A 13,627-nucleotide genomic window follows, 5' to 3' on the forward strand; every position below is an offset into this window, starting at 1 on the left:
TTTTGTATAATTGCGTAAAATATTGTTCAGGCATGCAATGATAATCTACTGCTCCATAGAAAACACAGTTCATATAATTATCCAGTATGATCATTCCCTATCTCACCCATTATAAAAACCCGGACCGGGGTGCGAGTGCTCCAGAGAACGTAGAAACATAAGCGGCATCAGATCTTTTCACGGGTAGACAAGTCAGACGCGAAACAATCGGAAACAAGTGGAAACCCGCTATTACGAATAATGCACTTTACGCGAAACAATCGGAAACCCGCTATTAATAACTGCACGAAGAAGTGGGATGAGCTTTTTGTTCGCACCGAGAACGAAGACCAGAAATGATCTGTGATAAGTTTACTGGATAATTATATGAACTGTGATAGAAAAAGACGAGACATTGGAATTGTGCATAAAAAAAATCCTTCGAGCCGGATTTGAACCAGCGACCTATGGATATCAATTTTACCTCTACAGTCCACCGCTCTACCAACTGAGCCATCGAAGGCTTATTATAGCTGAAAAATTAAGCTAGACTACATATACATAAAGCAGGCGTGGCTTATGAGTGCTACAAGCCATAAGCTACGTTAATTAAATACTGTTTCTTTTTCCACTTGTGATTTCGGTTTCATTTGTGTATTTATACCATCCGTTTACGCGCTCGTATGTGAGAGGGGCGGGTCTGCCCAAGGCCGTACCCAGCGGGAGGTTAGGGGGTTTGAACCCCTCCCGAAATGTTTTTTTACTCGTAAAAACGTAAAAAATGGATATAAACAAATTTTGTATGCGTTTTTTGAGTTTTTTTTTTGTGTAAACCCCCACCCCCCACTCCCGAAAAATAATCTTTGAGTAAAACCCCCTTGGAAAAAAATCCTGGGTACGGCCTTGGGTCTGCCCAACATGAGGGGAAGAACCTCATGTAGTAGGAAAAAACAGACGATGTTGTTAAAAATTAAAAAAGAAAAGAACAAAAAATTTCAATTTCGAGGAAAGAATAAAAAATATTAGCCCGCTACCCTCGCTCATTTGCTCTGCTTTTTATTTGGCGGGGGGGGGGGCGGGTATTGAGAAGAAGTATTTTATTTGCAAATTTCCATTGAGCCAAAGGGTTTTTTGGGTATTGGTAGTACTTTTGGTAATGTTCTATTAGCTGGTACCCACGCGATATACTGTATAGGGAAATCTAAAGGAAACTAGTCAACCGGGTATCTGTCAAGAGAGAAATGAATAACACAGCGGGGATTGTCATTGCGTGTTCGATATTGAACCTAGAATTGTGGTGGGTTTAGGGGGGACAAGGTACCAAGGTTAGGTAAGGTTACGTATTTAATATATGCTATGCTTTACCCCTCCCCCCTAATACGCAAATATGTAGCCCAAATTTGTTTCTAAACTATTATATTTTCATCATATTTGGTTTTATTTCATTAGCATAAACCAAACTTGACTTCTCGCGTGGGTACCAGCTAATAGAACAGTGCCGTACTTATTTTTATGATAGGGGATCGGATAAGACACTGTATCGGGTCTATGTGCTATAAATCAAATTTGCTTAGTTAGAAATTGTAACCTAATATTAAAAATTAATTCGGAGTTCCTTTTCCCGGAACTCCGAATTTACAAAGTTCCTATTTTTGTAACTTTGATGGCCCTGGACCATGTCTCAAGGGTCTGAACCACTGCTGAGCTATGGTTGTGAAGACGCATCACCTGCACCAATTAATTGGTATCCTTTACAAGGTTGCAGGCTAAAATCCTTTACTAAATAGCAGGCTATCACTGCAACCGCTATCCAAAAACCTCTCTGACGAATTGGTAGATAGGAATTAAGCCCTTTTTACATAGGCCGTATTGAGCGCGGTTATATGAAACCATAACTGTTGTTATTAGCCTGGCATTATTGAAACTCACCAACCTTCTTTGTAATTTATTTTATTACCAATATACCCCCCTCTCCTATGCAGAGGCCTAGATGCAAGAAATATAACATCGGCTTACTTTTTACCAAGTTTGGATGGGAGGTTTGCTGACAACAAGAATTTGAGAACCCTCTTGCCTCTTTCTTCACAAAAGTTGGGTCATCGGGATTCTAAAAAGGCAAAAATCGGAGCTTTGCTGTTACTTCACTTGAATTTAAGGGAAACTCCTTCAGTCACTTTGGGTAGAAAGTTATTCACTAAAATATAGGGACCAACCTCCCTCCACCTAGGTAGAATTGGTCCCGGTATACCAAAAGACACAACTAGGAAACTCGCTTTCCCTTTCCATCAAGTTTTGTCTATATCCAACATTTTTTTCGTGTTGATGTCCTGATGGCAAGAATTCAAGGACTCTTTGTAAGGACGATACTCCTTACTCCCTACCAGGTTTCATTGGGATCTTGCAAACTTTTCTGATAACCAGTTGCTGGGGTTATCAAATTTCGGGAGCCCCTTCTACCACAAGGGTCGATCCGGTCGGTCCGGTCCGGTGCCCTTTTTAAGTGACCAAAAAAATGGAGGGCAACTAGGCTCCCTCCCACGCTCATTTTTTCCCAAAGTCACCCGATCAAAATTTTTAGATAGCCATTTTATTCAGCAAATTCGAAAATATTATAAGTATGTTTTTTAGGATGGCTTAATCCCCGGAAGGTCCCGGGGGGAGGGCTGAAAGTTAGGAACTTTACCGTTAGCATATAGTATTGGAGATTGGGAAGTATACAGACGTGTTCAGGGAAGATTTTTCCTGGTAGTGGGGTGGGGGGAGGGGGTGTCGGTGGTTATGTGGGAGGATCTTTCCATGAAGGAAGTTTTCATGGGGGAAGGGACATTGCTATGAAGGGGACGCCGGACTTCCCAGCACTATTTAAAAAAAAAGATCAGAAATTAAATATAAAAAAAAACAAGTTTTTCAGCTGCAACAGCAGCAACATAAAAACTTTAAACGAACAGAAAATATTACATATATGATTGGGTTCACCCCCTAGTCAATATCTCGCTCTTCAATAGAAAGATTTCTTAGTACTTTCATAATAGCTATTTATTCTAATTAACGGCCTTTGTGATTAAGGGGGGGTCATTTTTACAGAACTGGAACAAAATTCGAACTTTCGCTTAAAGAGCAAGGTATTGACTAGGGGGCGAACGCCCTAATATACGTATTAAAAATATATGAATATAGAAGTTCGTTACGTAAGTTAATTCGTAAGTTACATATATTTATTACTAATAAAAACGTTCGTAAATAAAATTAAACAAGTTTCTAGAAAGCCATTTAACCAAATAAAAGTAAATTAATATGCAAATTTTGTTTTAATTATTCATGTACGGTGAGCCAAGATCAAAGCCTGCATTTATTCAAAAACGTTTCAAAAATTAAATAAAAAAAAGCAAGTTTTTTTTTAACTGAAAGTAAGGAGCGACATTAAAACTTAAAACGAACAGAAATTATTCCGTATATGAAATGGACTGTCTGCTCCTCAACGCCTCGCTATTTATGCTAAATTTTTACTTTCTCACAACTCTATTTTAAAAAAAAAAAGAAAAACTTTAGCGTAAAGAGCGAGGCATTGAGGAGGGTACAGCCCCTTTCATATACAAAATAATTTCTGTTCGTTTTAAGTTTTAATGTCGCTCCTTACTTTCAGTTAAAAATAACTTGTTTTTTTTTTATTTAAAGACGGGTTTTTCATTGTGTCTTTCCCGTTTGACTGTAGCTTCTCTTGTTGGACTTCTTTAGAGGGGCCCTGATAATGCGAAAGTACCGTTTTATCTTTATAATCCTTTTGGTGCCTGCTAAGTAAAAGGTCGCTAGCCGAACGTCCAAAAATAATCGTTGTCTACCGCTAGTTTCAATTACTAGCTCTAACTAAAAAGTAAGATGTATAAAAACAGCTGAATTTTGTAAAATTAATTTTTAAAAAATAATATAATTCTAAAAACATATATTTTGTATTTTTATTTAAAACTTAAGAAAACGTCCCTGTCCCCCTTACGTTTTCGTGAATAGGCGCCCCTACTGAAAGACCTAACTGTGTTCGATTCTTGATCAGATTTTACAATTTCGTCATTTTCTTGTTGGATGATGTTACCTGCAGGTTTTAGCATAGTATAACAATTATCTGTTTTTATCTCTACACTAAAAGACGTGGATGATTTTACTTTCCTTGCTATTTATCGCCTTCAAGTCCGTATCCGCAGGGGGGGGGGGGTCCCCGGGCGGCCCCTCCCTTTAAAAATTTGTTCGGAGTGGTAAAACTTCATACAAAAAAAAAATTTTGTTGCTTTATATTGTAGCCCCCCCTCCCAAACGAAAATCCTTGTTGCTCCTTCATAGCCATACAAGATTAATTGAAATATTGCGGATTTTTTCTTATTCTGTTTTTTTTAATTTAGTGTCATCCCCACTTTGCGTACGAAATTAATAGATACATCCAGCAATCAAGACTATTTTTACTTAGGTATCCTGACACTAGCACTATTCATATTGCATTCATTAAGAATATTTATGTATCAATAGGTAGAATAATTGATTATTTAGTTTGCAGTTCTATTCTGGTAAGTCTCTAGCCCCTCGCAAAGGAATCAATTTTTAGGTAAAAAATCATATTTAGTATTATTACTCTTAAGCCTCAATGCAAAACCTATTTTATGCTTATAATTAATATTTTAGAAGAATGGAGGTATATTATAAGAATTTCTTCGGCTCGAATTGCTTTTGAAACAGCTATTCTATATTCATAAAATAGTAACAATCGGTTTTGGCTATTTTTGTATCAATAAAAGCTGAAAACCAATTTAAGTTACGAGTATACTTCACAGGATCATTTCCGTAGTGTGATTGCTTAGGTTTAGATGGGAAACCGACGCTTCTATAAACCACGATGATGAGCGGAAACGTCTTTCTTTGAGCGGGATACGGACTGTATCTGGGATATGCCGGAATCTGGTTATTAAGGACCGTTCTTGACCGGTATTGTTACGGCTGGGATGAGGTAGATGTAATCCGAGTGGTTGGGAATATCATTTATGTTGGAACTATTGTAGTAGTACTAATTAATACACTTTTTATTGGGGGTGGGGGATGTTGAGTGTATCTAAATGTGGTATATTTATACCAATTTTGTATTTATTATCTCTACTGGTTTAATTAAGTACAAACCTAGAAAATATGGTACCCTTTCAAAATTGTGGTACAGGTACAATTCAGTATTTTTGTACCTATGTCTGTACTCTTTGATCTATAAATATTTTATTTCACCCTGATCTGTTCGGCATAGACAAGATAAGTGACAGACAAGCAGTCACCTATATCCTTTTTTCGTAAACAGACGCTTCACTTCCGGTAACCAAAGGTCGACAAAAACATCTTTCTGTGTATCAATATCAAGTTTACCGATTGAAAATGAAGCTATAATGACACTTGAAATCGTGATGGTTTGGAATCTAGTGGAATAAAAACAAAATCAACCACCCAAGTGGGAAATCTCCTCAGTTTGAAAATTTGTATTAAGGAAAAAGGAGCTTGCTGAGAGAAATTAAAAGTAAGAATAAATTTAAAAATAAGGCGATCTAGTTTCAACTTCATATATATATATATATATATATATATATATATATATATATATATATATATATATATATATATATATATATATATATGTATACCTACTCTTTTATATACTGCTAGTTTGGTTAATGCTAATGAAATAAAATAGGATGAATATATAATAGTTTAGAGACTAATTTGGGGTATTTATTTGCACATTAGGGGGGGGGGGTGGCAAAGCATAGCATATATTAAATTCGTAACCTAACCAAGGTACCAACCTCTAGAACCCCAAAAACAACACTTTAAATATCTTATAAGCAATTAAAACCATGCTATACAGTGTATTTCTCTACATCGGTGTCTTGAATCATCCCGTAAAAATGGGTTTTTCGTCGCGTTTACAGTTTGACATATATAAAAGAGTAGGTATAACGAAGGAGTACCTACATTGTTATATATAACATAATATATTGTGCAAAGAAACTAAGTCACAAAAAGCGCCAGACAGATTAACTGCAAGAGACCGCTATAGAGAAATGCAATGCAAAGCGTGCTTTTCATTACGTTTATGATATTTAAACTGTTGTTTTTTGGGGTTTAGGGGGGAGGTTACTTGGGGTAGGTTACGTTTTTAATATATGATATGCTTTACCCCCCCCCTAATGTGAAAATATATAGCCCAATTAGTATATTTATGGGATATATTTTTTGCAAAATAGTATTTGTAGACTTTGCGTTCGAGAAGTTAGGCATTTGTTTGTCCATTAAAAGACACGACTCTGAAATTTGCTCTCACTTACCAATAAATTTTCATGAAATCCGACAACCTTTTTTCTTGGCTACTAAAATTTAGGCCGTGACCCATTTCCGACTAATGTAGGACTTGACTCGGATCCCAAAATTATACAAGTAGGACGATACTCCTTACTCCCTACCAAGTTTCATTGGGACCTTGCAAACTTTTCTGATAACCAGATGCTGGGGTTATCAAATTTCGGGAGCCCCTGCTACCACAAGGGTCGGTCCGGTACGTGGTGCTTTACAATTGGGTACAATGTTATTATTTTACGGCGGAAGTCGGTCACGTAAAGTGAAGTGTCAGCTTCTTCCGGGGGGTTGAACGACGTTTGTGTTTTTTCCGATGGACGACTAGCCTAGCCAAAGATGTTTTTCAGTAAACCATTCAGATAATTTTAACTTTTCTCCTTTGTCCTCTAGACGACAGAAGTCGTTTTCATGTGGATGAACTATTTAAGATTAAAGATCCTTTATTCTTCTATTCTTCCTACTTTATTCTGCTTCCTGCTTTGTTCCACTTTATTATGCCTTTCGAATTTATCTATAGTTTTTTTATTGCGGCATTTTTTTTTACTTTTTCTTTTTAATTTACTTTTTGTTACTGCTATTCTGCTTTTCGATTTTGAAAAGTTTACTTCTTTTGAATCGATAAAGTATTAAGAAGAAACGAGTCGCACTATTGGAATTAAAATGTGTATACATGGTATGGGCTATATATTTGTCAGTTTGTAATCCGCAATTAGGAATTGTATAAGTAACTATTTTAGAATGTTTGGTACTTACGTGTTATAGCGACCACACCAAAGAGGTAAAGTTAGGTTAATCCTAATGAAATATACCAAAATATGATGAAAATATAATACTTTGGCAACAAAATTATGGAAAATACAACAGAGAATTATTAGGCCGCTCAGAATGCATTATATTAAATACCGAACCTAACCACCTCTATATATCAAAAATTCAATTAAAATATACCAGCAAAGTTTCTCTCACCCAGGCTAAGCTGATTTTTTTCGGAGTGTAGAGACAGGAAACCGGTTTCATTACAAATCAAGAACAAAGTGTGGTCGCTATAACACTTAAGTACCTCTCGGGTACTTATGTATTTTACCAAACGCACTCAAGAAGTGATGTTACCTTAATCATAATGAAATATACCAAAACATGATGAAAATATAATACTTTTGTTTATATCATAACATAATTTGGGCTATATATTCTAAGATTTGTGGGTGGGGTGGAAGTAAATTAACTTAACCTTCCTCCATCCCCTCCACTAATATGCAAATATATAGCCCAAATAATACAAGTCCAATGCATTCGGTCACCCGTCATTCGTCTTTGTGGCTATGAAACCGGTTGTCTCAGATCTCAGATTCAGCAAACTTCTCGACTGTGTTTTTTATAGTGAGTAACTAACTTATTCTCTAAACTATGAAGGATGCTTTACAGATTGGCTAAAATAAAAAATTCTACCTCTTACTGACCTGAGACAATTCGGGAACCTCAAATCCACTTCTATCTCCCATTACTTTGCTTTTCTTATTAACTTGATTGGGAAAATTCTCAAAAAGGCTATTTGCTTTTTGAGCTATTTGCTGCTGGCGAAATCTAATTTTAATTAGCCTAACCTTCAAAAAGGGTTTGATCTTGTTAACCACAATATATTTGTTGAGAGACTTGTCACTGAATTCAATATTGATTCTTTTGTGGTGAAATCGGTTGCCTCCGTCTTTTCAAGTAGATCATAGGTAGTCAAATATGAGAATCATTATTCCAGTCCCCTCCCTGTCCACAATGGAGTACCCAAGGTACTTTCCTATGTCTGATTCTTTCAGTTATAATTAATAGCCTCGCTAAGGAATTTTCTGACAGGTGGAAATTTTTGGATGACCGCTTGTTGAAACCTGCTACAGAAATTTAATAAGCAACCAATCTTAATTTAAAGTAGAATATCCACGTTAAAGACATTATCCATTGAGCTAATGCATCGATTTCCCTCCTTGAGTACAGAAATATATTTAGTGCCCCCTTCCTATTCTTAGGGATTTATGCTCCCTTTTTCCGCCAGCATCTTGAATATGCTTGTCCATTTTGGCATCCTGGCATCTCCCGTGAAGAATCAGAAAAAATTGAATTAATTCAAAAAAGAGCCTTGCGAATAATTTTAAAGGAATCTACGGGTCTATACCCTCTCCTTCTAAAAGAAGCCAGGTTGGAAACACTTGAGCACAGGGGAATTACAATGTACCTCCGTTTTGCAAAAAAAAAGAACTAGTAAACCCTCGCATGGAAACAATTTGCAGTTTAATAATTTTGACTGGAATGATTTGTCATTCTGATAGTGTTATTTTGGCATTGTTCGCCAGTTTTTTAGTTGTCGTGTTTATTTTTATGATTTTTTGCTTATATACTATCTGTATATCTTTTTAAAAGTTTGAATCTGAACTCTTTTAATTCATTGCGAGCAGCAGGGAGGTCAGTCACATCTTCGTTTGTTTAACCGCCCATTCCGTGCGTGTAAGAACCTTCATTAAGTAAAAACCTTCTGGGAATACTTATTATAATTTTGAGCCCACGTAGCCCACGAATAGTCCTAGACTAGCCAACGTAGTCTAAGAAGATAGGCAACAAATTTTGATGGAAACCATTGTTTTTCTGTTTTTCTAGCACCATTTTATGACACTCTTCCCTAATTTCCTTGGATGGTAAATGCTAGAACTACAGATGAAATGTAATAGTTTAATCCTTTCTGAAATTTAACAACATGTAAATAAAAATGCCTGTATAATTGCCCCAACAATTAAATTAGCAAAAAGTTTAAATCAAAGTTTTAAAAGTTTTTAGTCAAACATTTTTTGGCAAATAATTGTAAAAAAAAAAGCGACCGTCACCAATAAAAAATAAAAAGACAAAATGCAACAAAATAAACAACTCTGTAAGAGCTTTGTAATAATGTACTAAACAATTTTCTAACAATATAGTATGTAGCAAATGCTATAAAATATAATAAAATATAGCAAATGTGGTTGACCAAATCCCAACACTAATCAACTGACAAGCCTGAACAACGTTTCACGAGACGTGAATGACGGAGGATTGCTACTTGAAACGGTCTGGATTAGTTGTCGGACAAGTTACACTTGCTAACCTCGCCACATGCAGGATAAATGAGGATAAGTGACGTCACATGTAAACAAAAATTCAATCTTTTTAAAAAGGGGAAAAAATATATTCATAATCAGAGAACGAGAAGGAACAATTATCATGATATCAAGCCCGGATACAGGGGGGGGGGGTATTGGAGGGGCCCCCCCACCCAAACGAATTTCTTAAGAATCCTTCCTAAATTATACTACTGAGCACTATATACGAGAAATGAGGACTGAAAAATCCATTATTTTCTGAAATAAGAACAATGAAACATATCAATGCATTAAAATTATTCAAAGACGGCATGTGTTATAAACACAAGACTGAAACGTTTCTGTGTTGTTAGGGAGAGCCCTAGTGAGTGCAGACCCAAGGCAAGAAGGTTGGACAGTGACAGTGCTGTGGACTCTATAAGCATGCAAAGGCTTGGTACCACTTATGATGAAGTGTACGTAATACATACGTCCAAATGGAATAATTTTGTTTCGATCACTGAACTTGAAAAAAATCAATACTCCTTCAACAACTATATAAATTTGTTACTCATTTATAGAATCCACGCAACAATATATGAAGTACCCTGACAATGGTGCCAATTCATCTGCCAGCAATCTAATCTCTGACTCATTTGGTGGCACTGAAATAGCTTAGAGTTGTGATGAAGATACTGGCGTGTCATCAAACAGTTCGTGGTAACGAACTGTAAGTAAGGAGCGACCCGGCTCAATGGTAACCGAAACTCTAGAAAATGGTATTTTGATACCAATTGATACATCAAAAGAATTAGAGTTTAATGCTGATTTCAAATATATAATTTTCATCAAGTTTAGTCCTACCCATCAAAAGTTACACGCCTGAGAAAATTTGGCTGATTTTCAAAAAATAGGGGAAAACCCCCTAAAAGCTATAGAACCCTAATGAAAAGCACACCATCATATTCCGCGTATCAGAGAACCCTTCTGCAGCGGTTTCAAATTCATATCTACAAAAATGTGGAATTTTGCATTTTTTGCCAGAAGAAAGATCACGGGTGCGAGTTTATTTGTTGTTTTTTTTTCCCAGGGGTGATCGTATCGACCCAGTGGTCCTAGAATATCGTGGGAGGGTTCATTGAAATGGAAATTAAAAGTTCTTGTGTCCTTTTTAAGTGACCAAAAAAATGGAGGGCAAATAGGCCCCCTCCCACGCTCATTTTTCCCAAAGTCACCCGATCAAAATTTTTAGATAGCCATTTTATTCAGCATGTTCGAAAATATTATAAGTATGTTTTTTAGGATGGCTTAATCCCCCGAAGTTCCAGGGGGGTGGGCTGAAAGTTTGGAAATTTACGGTTTGTATATTGTTTGGGTGTTTGGTACTTATACCGACTTTTTCTGGGATGTTTTTTCGGGTTAGGGGGGGTGGGGGAGGGGTCGGGTGTTATGTGGGAGGATCTTTCCATGAAGGACGTTTTCATGGGGGAAGGGACATTGCTATGAAGGGGACGCCGGACTTCCCAGCACTATTTAAAAAAAGATCAGAAATTAAATATAAAAAAACAAGTTTTTCAGCTACAACAGCAGCACCATAAAAACTTTAAACGAACAGAAAATATTACATATATGATTGGGTTCACCCCCTAGTCAATACCTCGCTCTCTAATCTAAAGATTTTTTAGTAATTTTATAAGAGCTATTTATTCCAAGTAACGGCCTTTGTGATTAAGCGGTCATTTTTGAAGAATTGGAACAAAATTTGAACTTTCGCTTAAAGAGCAAGGTATTGACTAGGGGGCGAACGCCCTATTATACGTATTAAAAATATACGAATATAGAAGGTCGTTTCGTAAGTTAATTCTTAAGTTACATATATTTATTACTAATAAAAACGTTCGTAAATAAAATTAAACAACTTTCTAGAAAGCCATTTAACCAAATAAAAGTAAATTAATATGCAAATTTTGTTTTAATAATTCATGTACGGTGAGCCAAGATCAAAACCTGCATTTATTCAAAAACGTTCAAAAATTAAATAAAAAAAAACAAGTTTCTAGAAAGCCATTTACACAATGAAAAACCCGTCTTTAAATAAAAAAAAAAAGTTATTTTTAACTGAAAGTAAGGAGCGACATTAAAACTTAAAACGAACAGAAATTATTCCGTATATGAAAGGGGCTGTACCCTCCTCAATACCTCGCTCTTTACGCTAAAGTTTGACTTTCTCACAACTATTTTTTTAAACAATGAAAAACTTTAGCGTAAAGAGCGAGGAATTGAGGAGGGTACAGCCCCTTTCATATGCGGAATAATTTCTGTTCGTTTTAAGTTTTAATGTCGCTCCTTACTTTCAGTTAAAAATTACATTTTTTTTTTATTTAAAGACGGGTTTTTCATTGTGTCTTTCCCGTTTGACTGTAGCATCTCTTGTTGGACTTCTTTAGAGGGGCCCTGATAATGCGAAAGTACCGTTTTATCTTTATAATCCTTTTGGTGCCTGCGAAGTAAAAGGTCGTTAGCCGAACGTCCAAAAATAATCGTTGTCTACCGCTAGTTTCAATTATTAGCTCTAACTAAAAAGTAAGATGTATAAAAACAGATAACTTTTGTAAAATTAATTTTAACAAAATAATATAATTCGAAAAAAATATATTTTTTATATTTATTTAAAACTTAAGAAAACGTCCCTGTCCCCCTTCCGTTTTCGTGAATAGGCGCCCCGCCTGACAGACCGAACTGTGTTCGATTCTTGATCAGATTTTACAATTTTGTCATTTTCTTGTTGGTTGATGTTACCTGCGGGTTTTAGCATAGTATAACAATTATCTGTTTTTAGCTCTACACTAAACGACGTGGATGATTTTGCTTTCCTTGATATGTGACGCCATTAAGTCCGTCTCCGCAGGGGGGGGGGTACCAGGTCTGCCACCCCCTTAAGAATTTTTTTCGGAGTCTTAAAACTGCATACAAAGAAAAATTTTGATGCTTTTTTTTGTAACCCCCCCCCCCTCCCAAACGAAAATCCTTGTTGCGCCTTCATAGCCATAAAAGATTAATTGAAATGTGGCGGATTTTTTCTTATTCTTTTTTCTTTAATTTAGTGTCATCCCCACTATGCGTTCGAAATTAATAGTTACATCCAGCAATTAAGACTATTTTTACTAAGGTATCCTGACACTAGCACTATTCATATTGCATTCATTAACAATATTTATGTGTCAGTAGGTAGAATAATTGATTATTTAGTTTGCAGTTCTATTCTGGTAAGTCTCTAGTCCCTCGCAAAGGAATCAATTTTTAGGTAAAAAATCATATTTAGTATTATTCCTGTTAAGCCTCAATGCAAAACCTATTTTATGCTTATAATTAATATTTTAGAAGAATGGAGGTATATTATAAGAATTTTTTCGACTCGAATTGCTTTTGAAACAGCTATTTTCTATTCATAAAATAGTAACAATTGGTTTTGGCTATTTTTGTATAATTAAAAGCTGAAAAGGAAATTTAAATAAGATCATACGTCACAGGATCATTTCTGTAGTTTGATTGATTAGGTTTCGCTGGGAAACCGACGCTTCCATACTCCACGATGATGAGTGGAAACGTTTACCTCTGAGCGTGAAACTGACCAGATCTAGTTTATGCTGGAACTTGGTCATTGAGGATCGATATTGACCGTTACTATTACGGTTGGAATGAGGTATATGTAATCTGAGTGGTTGAAAATTTCATTCATGAAGGAGCTATTGTAGTTATACTAAGTTATACTCCACATTAGCTTGGGGTGGGGGTGGGGGTGCGAAGTACCATCGTAAGTCGAATCCTACTATTACTAGTGAAAAAGAATTCTAGTTAATTAGAGGATGTAGTAAATGTTCCAAAATTTGGTAAAAAGACATGATTTATAGTAAACAAAACTTTTTTTATTCTCCACGAATTCAGGGGAAAAAATTATTGTAAACATCTGCAATTTACAATTTTTGCTTGTCTGTCTCAGACCAATAATCTGTCCCAATAATGTGTCTCAGACAGACAAGCAGTCGCCTATTTTCATAAACAGACACTTCACTTCCAGCGTCTAAAGGTCGACAAAATCAGCTTTCTTTGTATCAAATCTTACCAACTAAAAATGAAGCTATAATGACACTTGGATTTGTGATGATTGGGAATCT

General features: G+C 35.8%; 3 non-coding genes across 3 annotated transcripts; 2 read left to right on the forward strand and 1 right to left on the reverse strand.

Moving 5' to 3' along the window:
• Positions 1–416: 416 nt before the first annotated feature.
• TRNAY-GUA (transfer RNA tyrosine (anticodon GUA)) lies at positions 417–502 on the reverse strand. The gene is given in 2 exon segments: positions 417–452; positions 466–502. It is a non-coding gene; the product is annotated as a tRNA-Tyr (tRNA).
• A 4,277-nt stretch (positions 503–4,779) lies between these two features.
• LOC148943800 (small nucleolar RNA U3) lies at positions 4,780–4,989 on the forward strand. Its single transcript, XR_016143026.1, has one exon. It is a non-coding gene; the product is annotated as a small nucleolar RNA U3 (small nucleolar RNA).
• Positions 4,990–12,965: 7,976 nt separating this feature from the next.
• LOC148943801 (small nucleolar RNA U3) lies at positions 12,966–13,175 on the forward strand. Its single transcript, XR_016143020.1, has one exon. It is a non-coding gene; the product is annotated as a small nucleolar RNA U3 (small nucleolar RNA).
• Positions 13,176–13,627: the final 452 nt, after the last annotated feature.

This window comes from Artemia sp. Qi Xiang Cuo, chromosome 15, assembly GCF_049724085.1.
Source record: "Artemia sp. Qi Xiang Cuo chromosome 15, ASM4972408v1, whole genome shotgun sequence".
Lineage (NCBI taxonomy): Eukaryota > Metazoa > Arthropoda > Branchiopoda > Anostraca > Artemiidae > Artemia > Artemia sp. Qi Xiang Cuo.